Source organism: Lissotriton helveticus, chromosome 12, assembly GCF_964261635.1.
Source record: "Lissotriton helveticus chromosome 12, aLisHel1.1, whole genome shotgun sequence".
NCBI lineage: Eukaryota > Metazoa > Chordata > Amphibia > Caudata > Salamandridae > Lissotriton > Lissotriton helveticus.
The window spans coordinates 849,241,395-849,268,176 of record NC_136073.1 but is presented as its reverse complement, the minus strand read 5'-3'; the positions used below and the strand labels follow the sequence as shown (position 1 = coordinate 849,268,176).

The 26,782-nt window shown below is 44.8% G+C and overlaps 1 long non-coding RNA gene across 1 annotated transcript; it reads right to left on the bottom strand.

The window, feature by feature from the left end:
• Positions 1-2,777: 2,777 nt before the first annotated feature.
• Positions 2,778-19,372, bottom strand: LOC144799101 (uncharacterized). Its single transcript, XR_013603747.1, has 3 exons — positions 18,957-19,372; positions 4,585-4,800; positions 2,778-3,106 (listed from the first exon to the last, which is right to left on the bottom strand). It is a non-coding gene; the product is annotated as an uncharacterized LOC144799101 (long non-coding RNA).
• Positions 19,373-26,782: the final 7,410 nt, after the last annotated feature.

The window sequence follows — 26,782 nt, the reverse complement described above, 5'->3', positions numbered from 1 at the left end:
TAGGGTTCTGTAAATGCCATTTAATGACGTATGTTGTAGTTCCTGGCTGGACAACAAGGGTCACAGAAATAGAAAAAGGGGGCTAGACCTAGTGGGTTCTCTCGACGCCATTTAATGACGTATGTTGCAGTACCTGGCTAGACAACAAAGGTCACAAAAATAGAAAAGGGACTAGACCTAGTAATGACCAATACTTTTTACCGTAAATTATCCGATGTTGTTGCTTGCTATCGGTGCCATAGCTAGCGTATGTTTTAAATCGTGTCAAGAACAAAGGTGGTCATAAAGAAAAGATTGAAAATATATATAAGGAAATAAATGTAATTTCGCAATGAGGCATATACGTACATGGAAATATATAGAACACATTCTAGATAACCATGCATTGATTAGTCTCAGATATGTTAAATGTTCTCAAATATATCTAGTTTTCCCGTTGCATGTTGTGGTTACCTGGTTGTGGATTGGACTATCGTAACTACTTGTTTTTCAAACAGATAAATAATTGGCATTGTCATTTACAATGGCAATAGGTGAGCATTAGAGAGTAGTAGAGAGTATTCGCAGTTATTAGTAGTTAGTAGAGACTGACTAGTTTATTAATAGAGTATACTTGTATAGAGTAGGAGTAAGTTGTAGGTAGTAGTAGATAGTGAGTAGTATAGATTAGTAGAGAGTAGTATAGAGTGTGTAGTAGATAGTGTGTAGAGAGCGTGTACGAGTTAGTGAGTAGTAGAGACAGTAGTAGTGAGTAATGAAAAGTACTAGATAGAAATAGATGTAGTCTAGTGAGTTGTAGATAGTATATTGAGTAGTAGATATATTTAGTAGAGCGAGTTGCGAATGACTTAAAATAGAGTAGATATTAGAGAGCAGTAGTTAGTACGTTAGAGTATTAGAGTGTAGTAGAGAGTAGTAGAGAGTGAGTATAAGATAGTGTAATTGAGTGAGTTGGTAGTAGAGAGTAGTTAGAGGGTGTATTAGAGTGTGATTAGTAGAGTGAGTAATAGAGTGTGAATTGAGAGTATTAGAGAGTAGTAGAGATTGAGGAAAGTGTGAGTAGCTTACAGTAGTAGTAGAGTGAGTAGTTGTTAGTAAAGTGTAGTAGCATATTAGATGGTTATAATAAAGAGTATTATAGTGAGTAGTAATGAGTGAGTAGTAGAGAGTAGTGTTGAGTTTTTAGGATAGAGTTGTACAATATGAGTAGTATAATTATTTTGAGTGGTAGAGAGTGTGTAGTAGAGAATGATTAGTAGTGAGAAGAGCAGTAGACAGTATTAGGGAGTAGAGTATTATAGAGTATTTGAGTGAGTAGTATAGAGTTATTTGAGGTGTGGCGAGTGAGTAGTATATTGCAGATAGTTATTAGTAAAGTGTGAGTAGGGTATTATAAACAGAAAGGAAGAGAGTTAGTAGTAGAGAGTACGTTTTTAGAGTGAGTAATAGTGAGTAGTAGATAGTTTGTATTAGAGGAGTCGAGAGTGTGTAGTAGATTAGTAATGAGTACTATAGAGTAATATTTATTAATAGCGAGTATCACTGAGTAATACATTTTTTGCGAGTACTTGTGTGAATAGTAGTGAGTAAAGTTAGCAGTATAGAGTGAGTAGAGAGTGAGTTGTAGACGGATTAAGGAGTTTTGAAAGTTGTATTATAAGTAGTAGAGTAGTATAGTGAGTAGTAGTGAGTAGTATTTTTATTATTTGCACACACATACATATACACACAGAGGCATATACATAGAGCCACACACAGACATTAGTTAGTATAGAGTACTTCTAGTGTGTAGTAGAGAGTGAGTAGCAAAGAGCGAATAGAGAGTAGTACAGAGGAGTAGTGTGATTAGTAGAGTTGTAGTAAAGAGTGAGTATGAAAGTTAGTTAGTAGCAATGAGTAATAAGTTGACAGTTAGTAGTAGAGTGAGTAATGGTTAGTATTAGGGAGTGAGCAGTAGAGAGTGTGTAGTTGATTATTAGAATTATTAGTATAGAGTAATAGGTAAGTAGAGTAGTAGTGTATTATATAGTTGTGAACAGTATTTTAGTCAGTAGTGAGTATTGATCGTAATAGTTAGCGAGAAGAGAGTAGTAGAGTGAGTAGTAGAGTGATTTATTAGTATTATAGAGTTGTGTAGTAATTAGCATAGTAGTGGAGTTAGTTATTTTGTATTAGAGAGGGATTATTAAAGAGTGAGTAGTAAAGTGTTATTATTAGAGTGATTAGCATAGTGATTTGTTAAGAGTACGTAGTGGAGTAGTAGAGTGTTAGTAGTGTTAATAGTGTTAGCAGAGTGAGTATTAGAGTGAGTAGTAGAGTGTGCCGAGTATCAGTGTTATTAGTAGATAGTAGTGTGTATTATAGTGTTGTAGAATAAGTAGTACAGTAGTCAAGTGAGTATTAGAACGAGTAGTGATAGTATTAGATATTGTGTAGTAGTAAGTGAGTACTAGTTATTAATAAAGAGTGAAAGAGTGAGTATTAAAGAGTGAGTAGTAGACTTTTAGTGGTAGAGTTAGTATTAGAGTGAGTAGTAGAATACATTGAGTAGTACTCTTTATAAAGTATGATGATACATATTGATAAATATGTATTTATATATATGTACATATATATGCAGCATATTTTTAGGGATATATATGCATATATATGTGCATACGTAGTAATATCTTTGTAGAGTGATGCTTATATATATGCATGTATGTATATATTAATATATATTGATTGCATATTAATAACCAGTAAGCAAATAGTTTCTACATGTTTTTTATTAACTTCAAGGTTTAAATAATTTTTTGTACATTTTGTTTTTGCATTTTTTTATGCTTGTTTAATGTATAAGTTAAGATTCTTCAATTATTTCAATTATTGATCCATTTTGAAAGATGACATTTAATGTTTTTGGTAAGCATGGCATGAGAGCGTCTCCAAAGTCACCAATGTCCGCTGTTATATTTAGGAAGTCCATTAGAATTGTATTGCTTATCTCCACATATTTCAAATGTTCTGTGTCTTCTATTTGTACTGTTATAGTACTTTTCTCTTGTGTTGTATTCTCCAGTCCATAGATTGTGATTGTGAGTTTTTCTGGAGGTGGTTCTATTGTCTGTGAAGAAAAAAAATATGTTAATAGAGTTAGAGTGCATTTACATTTTTCTTGTTATTGCCATTTTGGGAGGGTTTTTTTGTGATCAAGAGAAAAGTGACTGTTATAGATAAGGAAATAAATGGAAAGAGATATTTAAAGCTAGTGGCAGATAGTATAGAGAGGTAGATAACGATATGTGAATAGATAGCCAATGATAAAGACAGAAAGAGGGCCAGATAGAGAGAGATATGGATATTTTTTTTTGGGGGGGTGGAGTGCAGTAGAAGTAGCGAGTTGTAGGGAGGGAGGTAGAGAGAGTGATCGAGAGCTAGAACTTTAAAGAGAGTGTGAGAGATATATGTAGGGAGAGTGAGTCGAAGGGAGATAAACAGAGTGAGAGAATTAGAGAGGCAGAGGGAGGGAGTTCAATAGAGTGAGTAAAGTAGAGGAGTGTTATTGAGTTAAGCAGAGAGAGGCAATGTTATGTAGAGGGAATTGTTGACTCTTGTGAGATAGGAAGATATATAGTTAGTGGAAGATAGAGATATAGATGTTGTGAGGTAGATGGTAAGAGAGAGAGTTAGAAGAAATCGTTATAATAAACATTTGAGGGAGGTAGAGAGAAACAGAGGGAGAGAGATAGAGGAAGGCAGCTATAGGGAGTTATGCATGTGGAAGCAGTTAAATGGATATATATTGAGGGAGACAGGTAGTATGAGAGAGCTAGTTAGCAATATCGTAAAATGTGTATAGAAGAGAGAGAGTGAGATGTAGTTAGGCGAGTAAATAGACGCATGTGGTGTGTTTTGATGTTTATTGTATCTATGGGTAAGTATTTTTGAGAGTATGCATGTAATGTAGCTATAAATATTGTATTGCATTCTGTATGTACTTAGGGAGTTGTAGGGAGGGAGCAAGAGAGAGATTGAGATATAGAAGAAGTTAAAGTGAGGTAGAGAGTGGTAGATGTAAGTAGAGTGAGAGGTAGGGAGACTGAGTGGATGAGAGATAAACAGAGTGAGATAGAGGGAGAAAGGTAGAGGGAGCGAGTTGTTTAGAGTGAGGAAGGTAGAGGAGGGTTATTAAGCTAAGCAGATAGAGGCAATGTTACGTATAGGGAATTGTTGACTGTTGTGAGATAGGAAGATATATGGGGGAGATAGAGATATGGATGTTGGGAGGTAGATGGTAAGAGAGAGTTAGAAATGGAAATAATGAAATTTTGCGGGAGGTAGAGAGATAGAGGGAGGCAGCTATAGGGAGTTATGCATATGGAAGCAGTTAAAGGGATATATACTGAGGGAGACAGGTAGTGTGAGAGAGCTAGTTACCAATATTGTAAAATGTGTATGTAAGAGAGAGTGAGAGATTTAGTTAGTTAGGAGGGTAAACAGATGCATGTAATGTGTCTGGTTGTTTATTGGATGTATGGGTAAGTATTTTTGAGAGTATGCATGTAATGTAGCTATAAATATTGTATTGCATTTTGTACTTACTTGAAATTGTGTATTTCGAGTCGAATTTAATATTTTTTGCCCATTAAATTCATGTACAGTCAAGTGAGTTATTTTAATGTACGTTCCAAGTTGTATTGGGAAGTCCGTTGCATCTCTCCATAGTGTAATTTTAACCGAATCAGTTGTATCGTTTACTGTTATCGATTTGAGTTTTGTTTCTTGTCCTGCAATAAATATCGTTTTTGTTGCTTACTCCTGTAAAATATAAAAAATTATTTGTAGCACTTTTTTATACATTGTATAAAGTGGAGCAGGATTGTTTAATAGTTTGTTGAGGAACCTTTAAAATAAAATAAAATATATAGTAGGGTAGTTAGTGTGTATTAGAGAGTAGTATAGAATGTGTTGTAGATAGTGTGTAGTTGAACGTGTGTAGTAGAGTTAGTAGTAGGGAATAGATTTTAATAGAGTGTGTAGTATAGAGTATTAGAGAATATTATATATTATTAGAGATTGTGTAGTAGATAGCAAGTAGTAGAGTGAGTAGTAGAGAGTGTTTGGTAGATAGTGTGTAGTAGAGAATGTGTAGTAGGAAGTGTGTAGTAGAGTGTAATAGATATTGTGTAGTACAGTGTGTGTATTAGAGTGTGTAGTATAGCTTGTAGTAGAATGTGTTGTAGAGAATGTAGTAGAGAGTGTAGTAGCGTTTGTAGTAGAGTGTAGTATACAGTGTGTAGTACAAAGTGCTAGTAGAGGGTGTGTAGTAAAGAGTTTTAGATATTTTTTAGTACAGAGTGTGTAGTAGTGTGTATAGTAGATAGTATTAGAGTATTGGTAGTAGAGTGTAGTAGTGGTGTTGTTGAAGAGAAATAAGAAGAAAAAAGTGGTTGAAAATGTTGACAGTGCCTTATGGAAGTACAATATTGGAATATGCAGATTTGTTTTCACTTGTATACTTATGTTCTATTATTAGTAACTGTTAATGTGTATTATAAAAGTAATGAAAAGAGAGTTAGGAGTGAATCTCAAAGTCAGTAGTACTGAGTGTGTTGTAGTAAGTAATTATTTTAAAACAGAAGAGATGAGTGTTATGTAAAGAGTGTTTAATAGAGAGTGTGTAATAGAGTGTGTGATAGAGTGTGTAGTAGTGATTGTGTAGTAGAGAGTGTGTAGTAGAGAGTGTAGTAGAAAGTGTGCAGTAGAGAGTGTAGTAGAGAGTATGTACTAGAGTTTGTTGTAGAGTGTGTAATAGATATTGTGTATTACAGTGCGTGTTTTAGAGTGTGTAGTAGAGTATCTGGTAGAGAGCGTAGTAGAGAGGGTAGTACAGAGTGTAGTAGAGAGCGTTAGTAGAGGGTTGCAGTAAATGGTATTAGAGAGTTTTTAGTACAGAGTGTGTAGTAGAGTGTATATTAGAGAGTATTAGAGTATGTGTAGTAGAGTGTAGTAGTGGTGTGGCTGACGAGAAATTAGAAGAAAAAAAGTGTTGGAAAATGTTGACAGTGCCTCATAGAAGTACACAATTGGTATATGCAGATTGGTTCTTACGTGCACACTTATGTTCTCATTATTAGCAACTGTTAGTGCATAAGAAAAGTAATGAAAATAGAGTGAGGAGTGAATAGTAGAGTGAGTAGTACCGTGTGTTTTCTAGCGAGTAATCATTATAAAAAACTAGAGTTTAGTGTGTTGTAAAGAGTGTTTAATAGAGAGTGTGTGATAGAGAGTGTGTAGTAGAGAGTGAGTGTGTAGTAGAGAGTTGGAAGTAGAGAGTGTGTAGTAGAGAGTGTGTAGTACAGAGTGTGGTAGAGAGTGTGTACTCGAGTTTGTAGTAGAGTGTGTGATAGATATTGTGTATTACAGTGCATGTTTTAGTCTGTATTAGAGTATGTAGTATAATGTGTAGTAGAGAGTGTAGTAGAGAGTGTAGTATAGAGTGTAGTATAGCGTGTAGTAGAGAGCGTTAGTAGAGGGTGTGTAGTAAAGGGTATTAGAGAGTTTTTAGTACAGAGTGTGTAGTAGAGTGTATATCAGAGAGTACTAGAGTATGTGTAGTAGAGTGTAGTAGCGGTGTGGTTGAAGAGAAATCAGAAGAAAAAAGTGGTGGAAAATGTTGACATTGCCTCACAGAAGTACACAATTGGAATATGCCAATTGGTTTTCATCTGCACACTCATGTTCTCATCATTAGCACTGTCAATGTGTAAGAAAAGTAATGAAAATAGAGTGAGGAGTGAATAGTAGAGTGAGTAGTACTGTGTGTTTTGTTGCGAGTAATTATTATAAAAAAGTAGAGTTTAGTGTGTTATAAAACGTGTGTAATAGAGAGTGTGATAGAGAGTGTGTAGTAGTGAGTGTGTTGATGTCGGTGTGTAGTAGAGAGTGTGTAGTGGAGAGTGTGTAGTGGAGAGTGTGTAGTAGAGAGTGTGTAGTAGAGAGTTTGTAGTAGAGAGTTTGTAGTAGAGAGTGTGTGGTAGAGAGTGTGTGGTATAGATTGTGTAGTAGTGAGTGTGTAGTAGAGTGTAGTAGAGAGTGTGTATTAGAGAGTGTAGTATAGTGCGTGTACTATAGAGTATGTAGTAGAATTTGTTTGTAGAAAGTGTGTAGTAGAATGTGTAGTAGAGTGTGTTTTAGAGTGTGCATTACATTTTGTGTAGTAGTGTGCAGTAGTGTGTGTGTATTAGAGAGTGAAGAGAGTGAGTAGTAGATAGTGTGTAGTTGGGAATAAGATGGTAAGTGTACAATTATAGAAATATAGTTGCATTAAAAGACCCCTCACTCACTAATCTAGTTTGTGACATGCTTCATCATTGGGGTCCCATCTAAGTAGTTGAATGCTACTTAGGTGTGCTTCAACACCTGATTACAGTGGAGCAGGATTGTTTGTTGGTAGGTTCTTAAAAAGAGTTTATCCAGTATTGGGGTATCTTTCATAGATTCACATGCCTGAATCATTCCCCGTCGCCGAGAGCAGTGCCAAAGGTAAATTATAGTAGTAGGCCTAAGAGAAAGGCCTGAGACCTAAACTGTAGTAGCCTATCTACCTCATTATGCCAAAAGGACCAAATATTTTGTCCCAACCAATCAGCTTACAGCACCCTCTAGAACCCTCTCTGCAGAGCCAGTTCTCTTCAGATTTTCACCGCACGTCGTGTGTGAAGGGAGTCTCCCTGAGATCTGCTCAGTTTTTTCAGCCTTTACTTCTTTTTGGATCAACCTGGATCATACTTCATTTCTCTGACCCTATTAAGGCAGTAATATGGCAGATTGGCAGAAAACTAGGCAATAGACTACGAAATATGTCTAACCTTTTCCTCAATAACTCTCACGTTCTGAGAGATGAGGCTATTATTGGGACTACAGAGACTTTTATCTGCCAATTCAGATGAGGACATCGAGGATTCCTTCACCTCATAGGAGAGGTCAAAGGGAAAAGTCGCGCCAGGAGCCTCCAGAGGGAGCGCATAAAGCCATAAAGACCCACCTCGAGTCTTTATAAGGCATTTCTAACAGAAAGAGGCAATTGGAAAAAACTTCCTCAGAGGCTGATCCTACAATTCATCAGGGAAATCCTCTTAACCTGACATTAGGAGTCTAAAAACTCCATGTCTACTATTACTGCCTCACCAATATTGACCTCATCTACGATAGTCTCGTCTACAATGGCCCCCTATGCCGGACATAGACGATGGTAGTCTACGACGGCCTCATCTACTACGGTCGTCGACGACGGCCTCGTCTATGATGGTCTCTTTTACAATGGCATTGCCTAAAACAGCCTCAGCTCGACAACCTCATCTATTATGGTCATCTACGACGGTCGTCTATGACAATGGCCTCATCTATGTATGACAACAACAACACACCGATCAGATTGAGGACCCACTGGAATATTTAAAGACCTCAACTCTGGGAACATTCCCAAACTATATACAACAACAAAAAGGGTTCCAGAGGGTCTAAAGGTACAGTGAATCAACCGTGCAAGTCGCCGGAGAGCACAACAACCTACCAACTGACTGAGAAAGATGGTAAACAAAGACACCCTAGTAGATGGTCTAAGGTACCCATCAGTCACCACTCGGAACCGCCCTTCATCATTTGGGATTCCTTTTTTAGGCCATATATGCGGATGTGCTATTCTCATGAACAAAGGTAACCAGGATGGTGAAGTGGTTCCTTTGACTGGAATAGAGGGTAGTATAGTCCTATACTTCCTTAGAAAGGTAAGTGGCAAGTCATATAGTGACTAACAGTGTGCAGTGCAAGAAAAAGAAACTAAATGCAAAAGAATAAAAAGTGTGCAATTAAAATTGGATTGGGGAGTAATGAACAATTTTATTCGAGTGATACTCGCCCTACCAATGTTTAAACATTTGTCAAGACAGTTTGAAAAACAGCTGTCTAGATATGGTACCAGGTTGACATGTTTCAGCAATAGTGGACGCAATTATCCTTGCTTTCTTCAGGACCCAACAACAAATATTGCTACTGCAAAAACTAAAATAGGTGAAAAGTGAAAAAACATATGTAAAGACAGGTACAGAGATCACCTGAAGGTTCCTAGGTGTCACTTCATGTCTTATTCTTACAGGTCGTGTGTTTTTCACAGGTTTGTAAGAAGTGAGGACCTCACCCCACCTGGCAGCGGCTCAGGAGTAGAGTGAAGCACCGCTCTGTCCGTCGGTACTCCAACACCGGCATCTGAACCGACTGGGGAGGTCATCTATGTATGGCCTCATGTACGAATGGCCTCAACTACATATGGCCCCATCTATGAATGGCATCATCCACGGATGGCCATCTTACGATTCCCTCATCTATGATTGGCTCAACTACGGATGGCATCACCTATGATTGTCTCATCTATGATGGTATTGTCTATGACTGTCGTCTATGACAGCCTCATCATCTATGTATGACCTCATCTACCAATGGCCTTATCCAACAATGACCTCATCCAAGAATGGCCTCATCCATGAATGGCCTCATCCATGAATGGCCTCATCCACGAATGGCCATCATAGGACTGCCTCATCTACGGATGGCCTCACCTATGATTGCCTCATCTATGATGGCATTGTCTATGACCGTCATCTACGACAGCCTCATCTATGATGGTTGTTCATGACAGTTATCTATGACGACATTCCCGTCTGCAATAACCTCGCCTACATAACCATGTCTACGACAGCAAAGTCTACGATGAGATAGTCTACGATGGCCTCATCTATGGTAGCATCCTGTACATAATTTAATGAAGCGGGCAGCAGCTAGATTTCAACTGCCAGTTACAGTCGAACAGACAGAATATTTCCTTCATGATTTCAAGGAAGAATCCAGGAAGATCACGAGAGTGGTACTTATAATAGACAATGTCTATTCCAGCAGTGCTTCCGTGCATTGAAAAGAAATACTGCGCACCTGCTAACAGCCCATCCTGTCTGATAGGCCACCCTTCAGCCAGATTCAGTAATTTCACAGGCCACCCAACAACAATCTTAAAATCCCGCAACGCCTATCACCACACCGCCTAACAAGGAAGGATGTCGTCTGGACCTTATAGGCACAAAACAAACAAAATAAATAAATACATTCTCTACGTTGGCAGCGGCCTCTATTAGAGCTGCCAATCTTCTAGCCATAATCGGCTGTTATGACCGTCAAATGTGGTCAGACATGGCGAGTTTCATTGACCTCATTCCTGAGGACCGAAGGCAGGAAGGAACATGCAGCATCAGAAGATATAGATTGCGCCTTGCACATCGTGAACACCAACTTCCGTCAGCTAGCAGGAGCTGCAGTGCTTAGACGTCAGGGATGGCTTAAAGCCACTACTTTCAGACCTGAGAGGCAAACCAAGATTCTAGACATGGCCTATGATGGGGAGTTTTTAGTTTGGTAAACATATTGATGAAGCCTGCTGGAGCTAAAAAAAAAAATTTAAAAAAAATTGACACTGATACTGCACGATCATTAGGCACCCTTCAATACGGGCGCGGATCTTTCAGAGGAGCGAAAGGACGTGGTTTTTAATCAAGAGGAGGATACCAAAACCAACAGAATAAGCAGTATCAATACCAGTACAGCCTTAGAGCCAGGCATCATACAGTCAATAGTCTACGACTAGTATGTCCCGTCAGGGTGGTCGAAAGAGATCGTGGTATCAAGGCCGAGACACTAACCGGAAGCAGTGATCTCCGCAGGGCGACAACCATTTTACCTTCCTTACCCATGGGCCCGAAGATTTCAACTTTTGTTTACAAGTGGCAGGAAATGACATCAGACCAATGGGTTCTAGACCTAGTAACCAATGACCACACCCTGGAATTCATCAAACAGCCATCTCCTACTCCGCCCAGGGTTCCCCCTCCCCTTCGTCTTCACAAGATTTTGAGTTGTTTAAACGAAGGAGATTTTACGGCTTCTCTGGATATGGATGATGCGTATTTCCACATACCTATCCACCCCAAAAAGCGTAAATATCTTCGCTTTCAAGTGGTTGGCGCCCATTATAAGTTCAAAGTGCTCCCGATTGGGCTCAAGTCGGCACCAAGAACCTTCACGAAGTGCTTGGCACCAGTGGCAGCAGCATTGAGATCGTGAGCAATTCAAGTATTCCCTTATCTAGACGATTGGCTGCTCAAAGGTCCTTCAGAACACGAAGCCAAGATTGCCAGAGCAGAATCTCTTCTCTTCTCTGGGGCTGGTTCTCAACGACAGCAAATCACAGTTACGTTTTCTCCAAGTCATGTTTTTCTCGGAGCAAGGTGAGACACGGTGCATTGCAACGCATTCTGGTCACACGGCCGCCAGCTACGTCTTCAAAAATTGGCATGGTTAATTTCAAAAAGGTCAGTCTAACTCCAAATGTCTGCTTCATTCCTGAGGATGTGCTCTTCAGCGATACATCTCATACCCTTGGCACGGCTCAAAATGAGACCTCTTCAGGAGGAACTGCAACTTCAATGGCAACAAGCCATGGGTTCGATGGGATACCATCAAGGTCACGCTGCGCATGATACATTCTCTGCATTAGTGGTCGCAGACAGAGAATCTAACCCAGGGTCTCATGTTCCTACAGGCCATTCCAGATTTTGTTTTAACGACTGATGCCTCCATGGAAGGATGGGGAGGTCATCTGCAGGTTTTGCATATTCAAGGAAGATGGTCTCGAAGACAAAAACAACAGCAGATCAAAATGCTGGAGCTCCTCACCATTTTTCTGTCTCTCCAAGCATTCCTCCCGAGGATTGCGGGTTCCTCTGTGCTAGTCCGGACCGACAATACCATCAGCATGTATTAGATCAACAAACAAGCAGGAACTAAATCAGCTACGCTCTCGCAAGAGGATCAGGAATTGTGGGAAGGGGTCACATTCCACAAGATACCCTGAGAGCCAAACACGTCAGGGGTCTCCACAATATCCTGGCGGGCACGCTGTGCATGTCTCAGTCAGACTGTCACGAGTGGAAGCTGGAAAAGCAACAGGCTAACCCAGTTTTCAAGCTTAGGTCTATTCGCAACGAGAGAGAACAAGGAATGCCGATATTACGCCAGCAGGTTCCGTAAACAGGGATCAAGAGAGATGCGATGGTCAGGGATTTGTGCGTACGCTTTCCCCCCCAATACCATTGATTCCGAGGTGCTCCGCAAGATGAAGGTGGAAGGTTGCCATCTTATTCTGATTGCAACCCGTTGGCCAAGACAATATTGATTCCAGGAACTTCTACTATTGTCTCAAGACTAGCCCATTTGCCTACTGCCGACGCCTACGATGTTGTCAAGGGACGGAGGCCAAGTAGTTAATCCGGACCCACAGTTTTACACTTGCACGCATGGCTCCTCATTTCTTACAGTTCAAAGACCTCAACATTTCACAGGACTGTCGTGAAATATTGGCCAAATCTCGTGCCCAAAGCACAATCAAGCCTTATCGCTTCAAATGGAAGCGATTTTGCTGTTGGTGTGAGGCGAATACTATTCACTCAATTCAAGCTCCTGCAGAAAAAGTTATCCATTATCTGCTTTCTCTAGCCAAGTCTGGGCTTACTTTTTCATCGGTCAAAGTACATCTTGCTGCTCTTTCCAGATTCAGGAAATGCTCAAAATTTCCTTTTCTCTGCTCTTCTTCACTTGTCAAACAATTTATGAAAGTGCTTTTCCGAGCCTTTCCTCCAGTGCGAGCACCCCCTCCAGAGTGGGAACTCAACACAGTGCTAGGGCAGTTAATGAACCGTCCATTTGAGCTCATACATAAAGCTGATCTCTTATTCCTCACTTTGAAGGTTGCCCATTTACTGGCTCTTACCTCAGAAAACAGGGTTAGTGAGATCCAAGCTTTCACTATAAAGGAACCCTTTTTACATTTTTCCTGGGTCTACGTAACCCTTTGAACAAATCCCAGGTTCATTCCGAGGATACCAACACAATTTCACTTGAACGAACCGGTAAGATTAAAAACATTCTTTCCAGATCCATCCACTCCAGCTGAAAGAGCATTACACTCGCTGGATGTTAAACGCTGTTTAAAATTCTACCTACAGAAAACTAAGGATACCAGACGATCCAACCAGCTGTTTGTGGCTTATGGCCAAGCAACTCTCAGAAATGCTGTAGCAAAGGCAACAATAGCCAGATGGCTGGCATCTACTATTAATTTCTGCCATGACAAGGCTAACAAACCTATGCAGAGGGAAGTCCAAGCTCATTCGATAAGAACAGTAGACCAGTCTGTCTGTGGCAGGGACAGACAGGAGCACTGTGTTTCAATCATTGCACTATGACGCACTGAGAGGTAGCGCGGAAACGCTGGAGGTTCCTATATTGAAATTTTTAATCTTTCTCTTGTATGATAAATAAATTGTTTTTAGAGTTTGGATTTTAAAATAACCATTACCTGCATCGTATATTCTGCATTGTATTGCTGTTAGCTTGCACTTCTCCCGCCCCGTTCCGCTGCGCCCATTGTGGGCGTTTGTTGCGGAGGGCTGAGGAATCCCTACACTTCCGGCTTGCCTGGAAAGAGGGGTAGCGCTCCAGTTGTTCGCCTTCCTTCCCCTACTTAGGGGGGGAAGAATCGCGGCTCTGACGTGTAGACCACTCAGTCTGTGGCAGGGACAGACAGGAGCACTGTGTTTCAATCATTGCACTACGACGCACTGAGAGGTAGCGCGGAAGCGCTGGAGGTTCCTATATTGAAATTTTTAATCTTTCTCTTGTATGATAAATAAATTGTTTTTAGAGTTTGGATTTTAAAATAACCATTACCTGCATCGTATATTCTGCATTGTATTGCTGTTAGCTTGCACTTCTCCCGCCCCGTTCCGCTGCGCCCATTGTGGGCGTTTGTTGCGGAGGGCTGAGGAATCCCTACACTTCCGGCTTGCCTGGAAAGAGGGGTAGCGCTCCAGTTGTTCGCCTTCCTTCCCCTACTTAGGGGGGGAAGAATCGCGGCTCTGACGTGTAGACCAGTCTGTCTGTGGCAGGGACAGACAGGAGCACTGTGTTTCAATCATTGCACTACGACGCACTGAGAGGTAGCGCGGAAGCGCTGGAGGTTCCTATATTGAAATTTTTAATCTTTCTCTTGTATGATAAATAAATAGTTTTTAGAGTTTGGATTTTAAAATAACCATTACCTGCATCGTATATTCTGCATTGTATTGCTGTTAGCTTGCACTTCTCCCACCCCGTTCCGCCGCGCCCATTGTGGGCGTTTGTTGCGTAGGGCTGAGGAATCCCTACACTTCCGGCTTGCCTGGAAAGAGGGGTAGCGCTCCAGTCGTTCGCCTTCCTTACCCCATTTAATGAGGCCTGGTCAACGGCCGCGCAGCGGGCACGCCGGCGGCGCGCCGAAAGCGCGCCAATGGCAAGCCCGTCTCCGCCTGTCCGCGGCCGGTCGGGGGCAGGGGCACGGACCCCTGCTCAAATATCCTCTGAACATGAGGTAAGAATCACTTACTCGAAAGAACGACTGGAACAATTACTTCCGCCTACAGTGAAGACTTGCTTACATGCCATGCGAGCAGATACAGTTCCTGACCTGTAAGGCTTGTCAATTCGACCCCAGGGGGGAGAGCGGGCGCATTCATAGAGGGGAGTCTATGTATATGATCCAGATCAATTGCCGATCCCTTAGGAAACACAAGCTAGAAATATATGATCTCCTAACGGACCATCAGCCAGAGGTACTATTTCTTAAAGAGACCTGGCTAGATGAAGAGTCTGTACCAGACATTCTGCAGGCTCTTCCAATTGAATACGGAATGATAAGGCTAGATCGCAGAAGGCAGCGGGGAGGGGGGATTTCTCTAGTGCACAAATTAGAGCTTAATTGCACCTTAGAAGCTACTAATATTAAAGACTGTGAAGCAGGTTCTTTCTCAATTAAATGGGGGCCTAACGTGACCATCAATGGCTACTTGATATACCGTCCACCAGGGCCGTCCCTGGAATTTGTGGGAAGCCTGATAGAGATGGTCACTCAGCCAGCATTACGCTATAGTAGGCTTCTCATCTTGGGAGACCTTAATCTACATTTAGAGGAGGAAGATAATAGGGAGGCTCTGGGCGCTCTTACCTCCCTAGAAATACTCAAGCTGAAGCTACAATCACGGCTGCCGACTCACCAGGCGGTCCACCTCCTAGACCCTATTTTCGCAAATTGGGAAGAGATAGAGGTTCAGTGCCCTAGGCCGGTGACCTGGTCAGACCACCATTTGGTCCAATTTACGATATTTGGCCTGACTAAAAAGCCTCCTTCTAACAAGCCTAGGCCACAAAAGCGCAGGCTATGGGGTAAACTGAAACAAGCTGATCTAGAGCTTGTTCTGAGGACTAGCCGTCCACCATTGAGAGACAATCTGGATATGGCCTGGGCAGATTATGAGGACTGGCTGACAGGAGCCCTTCACAAAATAGCTCCATGGACAACCAAGAACTCTGTCAGAGGTAATAAATCGGCGGATTGGTTAAATGCTGAGCTAAAAGCAGCCAAATCCCTGTGTAAAGGCTTACAACGCGCCTGGCGAAAAAATTATGAGGAAACAGCTAAACAAATATACAAGAATGGTATGAAAGAATATCACCGCTTACTTAGGAAGACCAAGAGGGGCTTTCTGAATAATAGAATTGTGACATCAGAGAACCCGACTAAGGAGCTCTTTGAAATATACAAGGAACTAACATCTCTGGAGAGGACATCGGTTACAGAAGCCCATACGAGAGAGACCTGTGAGGCGATTGCAGACTTTTTCGTCCAAAAAGTAGAAAAGATATATAATTCCTTTGTAATAGGTCCTATTGAACCTGTCATGGAACAAAGGAGGGAAGGGAGAGGGACAGATAACCCTAGCCTAAGCCAGTTCTCAGTCCCGAGCAACCCTGAGATGATGAAAATAATCCAGAGTATTATATCCGGCTCTCCTAGAGATGCGGCACATCCAAAGATCTTTAGGAACTCAGTGGAACTCCTCATAAACCACATTAGTCATATGGCTGAGCGGTCGTTTATGACTTGTTATGTACCACAAGATTGGAAGACTGCTCAGGTCATACCTATCAAAAAGAAAGCCAATTTGGGCATAGAGCATTTGGACAATTTCCGACCCATTTCGCTCCTTCCCTTCTGTGCGAAAGTGGTAGAGAAAATTGTCAATGCACAATTGGTGAAATTTATAGAGGACTTCCAACTTCTTCACCCATCTCAATCGGGTTTTAGAGCTAACCATTCAACAGAATCGGCTCTGCTCTTCTCGACCGAACTACTACGCAAGAGAGTGGATGAGGGACGGACAGCTCCACTATTGCTATTAGATCTCAGTGCGGCATTTGATACCGTCTCTCACCCCATGCTGCTCTCCCGCCTCATGGAGGCAGGGATCACAGGATCGGCCTATGAATGGGTGAAGGCGTTTCTAACTGATAGAAAATTCCAGGTACACTGCCCACCTTACAAATCAGAAGTACGGGCACTAAAGCAAGGGGTTCCTCAGGGCTCTATATTGAGCCCGACCTTGTTTAATCTGTACATGGAGCCCTTGGCCAAGTTCGTAGAGTCCTACGCGGCTGATACTCAACTGGTGGTGACAATGTCTCAGCCCCCCGAAGAGGCGGCAGCTAATTTCTCGGCGTGCTTGGGGAAATTGGCTGATTGGATGAATAGTAACTGCCTGCGCCTCAATGCTAATAAAACGGTACTCCTCGTGGTTGGAAGGGCTCCCTCCATTTGGTCCCCGGCATGGTGGCCATCGGAATTGGGGCCTTCCCTGCGTCCCGTGGAGCAGGTGAAGAACCTAGGGGTGAGACTTGATGCTAACCTCTCTTTTGAATGCCATACTAGAGAGGTAGCAGGCAAATGCTATGGCATTTTAAAATGCCTACGCAAAACGCTGGATCTTCTTCCATCGACCAGCACGATTATTCTGATCCATACTCTGGTTACTCCCCATCTTGACTATGGCAACTCGTTATATGTGGGCCTGAGTCAAAAGGGGCTCCATCGCCTGCAATGCGTTCAAAATGCAGCGGCCAGATTGGCACTGAATCTTTCAAGGAAGTCGTCCGGGAGCCGTGCTCTGGCTAAACTTCATTGGCTTCCGGTCTGTGAACGTATCAGGTTCAAAACTCTTTGTTTAGCCCACCGCATTGCACAGGGAAAGGGCCCTGTTTATCTCCAAAACTTGCTATCCCTGTACCGGCCTAAACGTCAGCTAAGGTCTCTTGGTTGTATGCTCTTCCAAGTGCCCCGAATCCATAGAGTAAGGATGGGGGGGCACTCTTTTAGGTACTTGGCTAGTAAGTACTGGAACGAGCTGCCTCTGGAACTCCGTATGGAGCCATCAGAGCCGAGATTTAGGCTGAAACTTAAAACACTCCTTTTCCCTAAATATTAGGTTCGTTTTGGTGCTGCGTGTGGCTACCTCTACGTGCTAGTTGTGTGAGTCGGTTCCTATGAGTATACAGCGCGGGGACACACTGTATATTAGTGTAACCAGGCGCTTTACAAGCTTGATTATTATTATTATTATTATTATTAACAGTACCAACGTTGACAGCTTTGTTTACTGGAGTATCTCCGGAAAATATATGTTGTGCTGTGACATGAAAAAATGTCCACACGTTCACTAAGCATTACTGTCCACACGTTCACTAAGCATTACTGTCCACACGTTCACTAAGCATTACTGTCTTCAATCTTCACATCAAGAAGATGAAGCGGTTGGACAGGCTGTTCTACGCCATCTCTTTCATTAAGATCAGACTTAGGTGCTTTTGCCCCTTTTATGTATTATTCCATTCTATAATATTCATGCAAATATACAGATTTGTATGTCTGCAAGATTTTAAATGTTTGTATATATATATATATATATATATATATATATATATATATATATATATATATATATATATATATATAATACTTGGATATAGCTTTGCTTTCTTCAAGACTACTCCGTTTAAAAAAATAAAAAAGAGAGAAAGATGTTTTTTCAAAACACTGAGGATGCTATTTGGGAGTTTATGAACCAGTGTCTCCCACCATCCGCAAACGACAGTATATGGTTATACTGCTTGCTACTCTAATTCAGGCATGTGCATCTATGAAAGATACCTCAATATTGGATAAGAAAACAAGTTACATACCTGTAACTTCAGTTATCCAGTATTGGTATCTTTCAAAGATTCACATGCACCCACCCTTCTCCCCGGAGAGTCAGTTCTCTAATTTTGGGATACTCATTTCTCACTTGTGCTACCGAAAATCTGAGGAGAACTGGCTCTGCAGAGAGGGTTCTAGAGGGTGCTGTAAGCTGGTTGGTTGGGACAAAATCTTTGCTCCTTTTGTTATAATGAGGTAGATAGGCTACTACAGTTTAGACCTCAGGCCTTTCTCTTACGCCTACTACTATAATTTACCTTTGGCACTGCTTTTTTATATACCGTGGGACTCCCGCCTCGGCGACGGGGAATGATTCAGGCATGTGAATCTATGAAAGATACCAATACTGGATAACTGAAGTTACAGGTAAGTAACTTGTTTTCATCTTTTCTACTTTGGTATACATTTAGTGATCCTGGTGTATAAGTCCTGAATAAAGGAAGATAATTTTGCTAATATTAAACATTTACAAGATGAACATGTAAAACTAGTATATATATATATATATATATATATATATATATATATATATATATATATATATATATATATATATATTATATGTGCATAAATATATATATATATATATATATATATATATATATATATATATGCATGCATATCCACATATAAAGATTAAAATCTGCTTTTAAAGCGATTGCGTTTACATTTGTAAACTGATTTGAATTACTTAAATTCAATAGCGAATACTTTTAAATGCATATTTACTTTTTAAGCAACGTACCTCTGATATGCTCATTTGCGATCCTAAATTTGCTTCTCTTATTGTTTTTATTGGTGAAAGTTTTGGAGCAGGTGGTTGCAGAATGTATTCTGCTTCTTGCATAATTGCTTGTGGAATTGTTAAGGGTGGCCTTCTTGATATTTTTGTCTGCTTACTTAAGATTACCACATTGTTCTTGGTAAGAACATTTCTAATTATAATTCCATTTCCTTCCTTTGTCTGTTTGTAAAAATCATTGTTGTAGCAAGTTCCTTTTATTGATCCACTTTCATCTGGTAGAGCAAGATGATATAATATTTTGTTCTCTTGCTTAGCGTTTTTGTAGTTGGTTTTGGTAGAACATTTAATTATGTTAGCTCTTATTGCTTTTTGATAAGGTTTGCTTTCTTCTTGTTTCATCTGTTTAATTTCTTGTATAGAAATCATCTGAAATGAGACAAAAATGTGAGTATACATCCTGTACATAATGGTTTCAAACATCTGAAATTCCTGAAAGAAAAGGACATATTAAATGATACATTATGCATATTAAACTGCTACCCATAAGGCTTTGTGATCACTGTAATATGACTCTAATATACCATAGTGCGTTAAATTTACATTAGTATAGATATGATCTAGTATAGAATTGTAGTCTGTTGTGTAGTCTTGTATTTTTTGGTTACATTGAAATTGGTTGTGCATATATTCTAATAGTAGTGTTGTGTTTTGTGACACTTATATCTGAAAGAGACACGTTAGTGATAGATTCCTTACCTTAGAATATCCCCAGGCATCAGAAAGGATCCGGATTTTTTTTGCGTAGCAGTACCCTTGCGCGTCGGTAGGCGTCGTCTGCGGCTCCGCGTCTGTCGTCGGTGTCGTGGGCGCCGTGATGACGTCATCGGAGTACTTAGATGCCGCCTCCGCGTGCTGACGTCAGTTCTTCTTTTTTCCGCGCCAGCAGCGCAGATCCGGAAAAAGTGGTACTTTAGTCACTTTTTGACTAAACTTTTTTGATCTTTTGATCATCCTTTTTCGAAGTCTTCGACTCCGAACGGTGCCGGTAGGGATGCCAGGTGTTAAGCCCTGTGAGGATTGCGACCGGCTGATGTCGGTCACCGACCCTCACCGTCGGTGTCTCCACTGTCTCAGCGTCGATCACGACGACAAGACCTGTTCCGACTGTCGGGCCCTGACTTCGAAGGCTAGGCGGGAGCGGTCCCGTAAGCGGCTCAAACTCCGGCAGTCGGCCCGCGCCGAGAAAGGTCCCGGTCCGGTCGGAGGTCGAGGGACCGGTCACGGGAGAGGGGCCATCGGAGCTCCGGGAGTCGACATCACTCCTCAGGGTCGAAGTCGTCAGGTAAGCACAAGAAGTCGAAGAGACGGCATCGCTCTTCCGACTCCCCCCGACGCTGCCAGGGGTTCAGGTGACACCGCCCACGAGTCGCAGGCGCCGCATCCGGCCCCATACCCTCCGGTCCCTGGGCCTAATGCGGCACCGGAGGAGATAGAGCGGTTCCTCATGGTCATGAGGTCCCTCTCTCCTCCGACGTGCTCCGCGGCACCTTCGGGCCCAGCGGACCCGTCTGGGGGTCCTAGCGGGTCGGAGGCTCCGGCCCCGATGCCGTCGGGTGCTTCGGCTCCGACGCCGCCTTCGGGCCCAGCGCCGCAAGGCCCCGCTGGATCCGGTTCCGGATCCGGGTCGTCGCCGGTGGACTTAACGACCTCCCCGGCCCCTCAGGTGTCACCCCCGGCGCCGTCCTCGGGCGGCGCCATCCCAGATGCCTCCCTCGACCCGGTTCCGGCGCCGGAGCGGCGCCGCTGGGCGCCGCTTCAGACGCCGTTCTGAGAGTTCACTTTCCATGAACCGGCCCCATCATTTGCTAACCCTGAGTACCAGGAGATGGGTGATGAGGAGGATTGGGAGGGGTCTGAGGACCCTCTGGCACGTGAATGCCAGTCTCAGGAGGACTGGGCAGGTGAATTTGGGGAGGCCAGTGGTATAGACACTTCGCCTGACACTGGCTTTGTCTCACCTCCTACCGTGGCTACGGAGGAGGGGGCAACCTATAGTGTGGTGTTGATGAGGGCGGCCAAGGCCTTGGGCCTTGAGCTCCCCGTCGCGGCCGTGAGGACTAACCTCCTCACTGAGGTCCTTAAGCTGCAGTCATGCTCAGCCGAGCCTCTGCTGCCGTTTAACAAAGCCTTAACGGACGTTCTTTTGGGCACTTGGTCCAGGCCCGCTACAGGTTCGCCTGTGGATAGGAACGTGGCCAGACGCCACCGCCCGGCCCCGGGCGACCCTTGTTTTCTGTCCACCCACCCCACCCCTGAGAGCCTGGTGATCCAGGCCTCGAATTCCCAGACCGCATTCCCGTCGGCGCCGCCTGACAGGGAATCCAAGAGGTACGAGCAATACGGAAAGAAGGTATTCTCCTCCCTGAATCTGGGACTGCGGTCTTCCAACACCGCGTGCCTCTTGGGCCGTTACACCCACTCTCTGTGGGATACTGTCACGGACGTGCTGCCAGAATGCCCGTTGGAGGTACGGGCTAAACTCGGCCAAGCCCTTGTAGAAGGCCGAGATGTGGCACGTTATTCGATCCGGTGTGGACTGGATACCACCGACTCTCTGGGCAGAGCGATGGCAACGACGGTGGCGATTCGTCGCCATGCCTGGTTGAGGTCCGCCAACTTCATGGCTGATGTCCAGAATACACTCATGGACATGCCGTTTGATGGCCGTCGCCTTTTTGGCGACAAGGCAGACCATGCGCTTGAGCGATTTAAGGACTCCAGGGCTACGGCCAAGTCCTTGGGCCTCTTGGCCCCGCGCCAGCAATCGGCTGCCTTTCACTCCTTTCGTGGCCACGGAAGGGGTGTACCCACACGTGACGCCAGCCACGCTCCGCAGGGTAATACCCAACGTGGTGGCGGCCGTGGAAACCGCCGTGGCGGCGGTCGGGGACAACGGCGAAGTCAGTCCACACCTTCCCACGCAGCATCCGCCTCAAAACCCTCCTAGTCCGTGCTTTCAGGCCCATGTGACGCCAGTGGGGGGCAGGGTTCGCCATCACCTCCTCCACTGGCGCACTGTCACGTCGGACAGGTGGGTGCTGCAGATCGTCCGAAGGGGCTACTCCCTCCCCTTCGAGGCGACCCCTCCAGCCATGCCACCGCAGTACCACCGCGTATCGGGGGATCATTTGCGGCTTCTGCAGGAGGAAGTTACGGCCCTCTTGGCCAAGGGGGCCATCGAGCGCGTTCCTGGGCCAGAAGTAGAGTGTGGTTGCTACTCCCACTACTTTCTACTTTCCCCAAGAAGGGCAAGGGGGCCTACGCCCTATCTTGGACCTTAGGAACGTCAACGGCTTCCTCCGGAAGGAGAAGTTCAAAATGCTGACACTGGCTCAGGTCTTAGCTGCCCTGGACCCAGGAGACTGGATGGTAGCGTTGGACTTGCAGGACGCTTATTTCCACATCCCCGTCCTGCCGGCCCGTCGGCGCTACCTGCGGTTCACGGTTGGCCACGAGCACTTTCAGTATACCGTGCTCCCCTTCGGCCTTACCAGCGCCCCACGGGTGTTCACAAAGGTGATGGCGGTGGTCGCAGCTCATCTGCGCAGGTTAGGGGTTTCAGTCTACCCCTACCTCGACGACTGGTTGTTGAAGGCGGGCTCGCCCCAAACAGTCGTCAGCCACCTCCAGACAACGGCAGACCTCCTGCACCAGCTGGGGTTCTCCCTCAATGTGCCGAAGTCACACCTGTGCCCCTCTCAGAAGCTCCTCTTCATCGGAGCAGTTCTGGACTCGGCACAGTTTCGGGTTTATCCTCCCGAAAAGCGGGTCCGGGATATTCAGGCTCTGATTCCACTCTTTCAGCCTCTATCCCGGGTCTCGGTCGACGCTGCGACTTCTGGGGCTGATGGCCTTCTGCATCCTACTGGTGCATCACGCCAGGTGGCGGATGCGGGCTCTGCAGTGGGACCTGAAGTTTCAGTGGGCCCAGCATCAGGGCAACCTGTCCGACCGCGTCCTGATCTCGGAGGGCACTGCGAGACAACTGCAGCGGTGGCTCACGGACCGCGATTGGGTCAGCGGCAGATCCCTCTCCATTCCCCAACCGGAGCACGTAGTTGTGACGGATGTGTCCCTCCAGGGCTGGGGAGGCCACATGGGAGAGGCGGAAATCAGAGGCCTCTGGTCTCCGGCGGAGGCCCGGCTCCACATCAACCTTTTGGAGTTGCGGGCGATTCGTCTAGCACTGAAAGCATTCCTCCCCTCTGTCCGGGGGAGTGTAGTGCAGGTGTTCACGGATAACACCACCGCCATGTGGTACTGCAACAAACAGGGCGGGGTGGGGTCGTGGACCCTTTGCCAGGAGGCTCTGCGCCTCTGGCAGTGGCTGGAACGCCAGGGCGTGACCCTGGTGGCTCAACACCTGGCAGGTTCTCTGAACGCCAGGGCGGACGGGCTCAGCCGTCGGTGCATGATGAATCACGAATGGCGTCTGAACTCGGACGTGGCGCAAGGCCTCTTTCAGCGATGGGGAGAGCCTTGGTTAGATCTATTCGCCACCGAAGAGAACGCGCAATGTCATCAGTTCTGCGCGTTGGAATTTCCAAGGCGGCACTCGCTCGGAGACGCTTTTCGTCGCGAGTGGAGCTGCAGTCTGTTGTACGCCTTTCCGCCTATACCAGTTCTACCCAGAGTGCTGAAGAAGATCAAGCGCAACCGGGCACAAGTCATCCTTCTGGCTCCGGACTGGGCACGAAGGTACTGGTATCCAGAGCTACTCAGTATGTCAGTCGATCCCCCGGTTCGCCTGCCTCTTCAGGAGGACCTTCTGTCGCAGCAGCAGGGGACGGTCCTCCACCCGAACCCGTCCAGTCTCCACCTCCATGCTTGGAGCTTGAGTGGCGACAGTTGAGGCCATTTGACTTGCCCCCTGAAGTCTGTAACGTCATTCTGGCAGCCAGGCGTCCCTCCACAAAGTCGGTATACGCCTGCAGGTGGAACAGATTTGTGGCATGGTGCACAGCAAAGGCTGTGGATCCTCTTGCTGCCCCTCTCTCTGAGGTTCTTCTTTTCCTTCTTTCTCTTGCCCAGCAGGGCTCTGCTCTGAGCACTGTCAAGGGCTACCTTTCTGCCCTTTCAGCCTTTCTAAGGCTGCCTGATCAACCTTCTTTGTTCAAGTCCCCTATTGTAAATCGTTTTCTAAAGGGCATCACACACACGTTTCCTCCTGTTCCGTTTGGGATGCCTCAGTGGGACTTGAACCTTGTTCTTACGTTTCTGATGTGCGCTCCCTTTGAGCCACTTCACAACTGTCCTCTCCGCCTTCTTACTCTGAAGACTGCTTTCCTGGTTGCCATCACCTCTGCCAGGAGAGTGAGTGAGCTCTAGGCCCTGTCTTGTACCCCTCCTTTCCTTTCTGTCCATCCGGACAAGGTTGTGTTGCGTACTAAGCCATCTTTCCTGCCCAAGGTTGTCACGGCCTTCCACATCGGGCAGTCTATCACCTTGCCAACCTTCTTTCCGCCACCGCATCCCTCTAAAGAGGAAGAGCGGCTCCACCGTCTGGACCCAAAACGTGCGCTCTCATTCTATTTAGATCGCACACGCCAGTTCCGGGTGGATGACCAACTCTTTGTTGGTTACGTGGGCGCTAAGAAGGGGAAAGCGGTGCACAAGAGGACCATCTCCCGGTGGATCATCTTGTGTATCCAGGCATGTTACTCCTTGGCTAAGAAGGAGCCCCCTGTTGGATTGCGGGCTCATTCCACCCGAGCCATGGCGACTACAACTGCCCTGGGCCGGGGAGTGCCCTTACAAGACATCTGTCAGGCAGCTACGTGGGCCTAGCTGCACACGTTTGCAAGACACTACTGCCTGGACAGCCAAGTCCGGAGGGATGGCTTCTTTGGCCGTTTTGTCCTCCAGGACTTTCTGGTGTGATTATTGGTTCGCAGACCCACCACCGGGGTTGGTATTGCTGGGGTATCTATTCTAAGGAAAGGAATCTATCACTAACGTGTCTCTTTCAGATGCACAAGTTACTACTTGTGTAACGATATATCTGTAAGAGACATTAGTTAGTGATAGATTCCTTACCGACCCACCCATCCTCCCCGTTCTGCGAACCGATAGCTAGGGTTAAGGTCATCCCCTTTCAGGGCCCTAGTTTCAATGGCACCAGTGTTGGTTTTCAACATGGCTCAGTGCTTCTGGCGCGGAAAAGCTGTGTCTAAGAACTGACGTCAGAACGCGGAGGCGGCGTCTAAGTACTCCGACGACATCATCACGGCGCCCACGACGCCGACGGACGCCGAGCCGCAGACAACGCCTACCGACGCGCAAGGGTACTGCTACGCAAAAAATTACCAGATCCAGTCTGACGCCTGGGGATATTCTAAGGTAAGGAATCTATCACTAACTAATGTCTCTTACAGATATATCGTTACACAAGTAGTAAATTGTGCGTTAAATCTATGTTGAAGTCGCCCATGATAATATATTTATAATTAGGATAAAGGTTTAATATGGTAGTTAATACTTTTAATAGTGTTTGTATATTGGTGCATGCCATAAACTGAATTGCCTATTGGCTGTTGAATAAAAGCTTCTGTTGGGATTGCTGACCATGGAACGGTGGTGGACTTGGCATAAGGTGGGCATTCCTTCTCACTACCAAACTCTCGGTTACTGCTAGCCTTGCTAGTCATTCTTGGCTTACTGGTGGAGTTCACTCCTGGTAGTACTCTGTGCTTAGCATAAGTATGGTAGTTCCTGACACACTGAAGGTAGCCCTTGCATCATGGTGCCATCCTTGGAGTTGCTGGCCCTGTCATAATGACAGTAATGTTTTGCAAAAGGTGGACATTTATGTTCACTTGCCACCCTTGCAAGAGGGGTGGCCCTGGTATATTGGTGGTAAATCCTGGGATATTGTGGCCAACTATGGTGTCTGTTCCAGGGAAAAACGCAAGCAGTGCTATAAAGGCGGTAATTTCTGGCCTAAAGTGAGAACATTCATGGCATGATGGTGCACATCCTAATTATTCTGATGTAACGGCAATTCTTGGCATATTGTGGGCATCTGGGGCATCAGATGGTGATACTTGGGCATAGAACACAAAATCTATGTGTGTTTGGCTGTGGATGCTTGATGAAAATGATAAATTGATGTGTGTGTCCCAAAAATGTTGCTACTAAAAATGAAAACATGGCATTACAGGATAAAAACAGAGGAAATCATTTTGGGTCTGGCTAAGCGGGTGCCCCAGCATAAACCTATGGTTCTCGGTCTTATTCAGAGGTGGGGGGACGGTTAGGTTTACATAGGGAAACCTCAGCTGCCTCTGCCTTTTGAAACCTATGACCTTGTGGTCCATCCACCACAGCACCGCCAGTCAAGATGTCAATGTGTTTAGGACTGGCCTTCTGATGTACATTTTTTCTGCCTGGGAACGTCATGTTCACCATTTTTGACACCCCTGCCGTCTCCGGAAGGCAACGCCAGCTTGCCAGACCTTTTAACTGTTTTGTTTTCTCTGAAGACAGATCACCAAATCGGAAAAAACAAAACGAATATTCCCACATAAACAAGGAGCGGGTGGCAGTGATGGACTTTTCCTGTTTTGGCTTTGTCTGCCACCAGGACTTCCCTGATAGCAGTAGTCCCCACATTCCCAATGAGGTGGGAGATGAAAGCGGTAAGCAGGCAGAACAGGCTCCAATATAGCCGTTGAGCCCGCCATAGCCGAATCTACTGGCCGTTAAAGGCCTGCGCCGAAGGCTCTAATAAGACTATTTGAACATTCCGTCCCTAGAGGGCACAATGT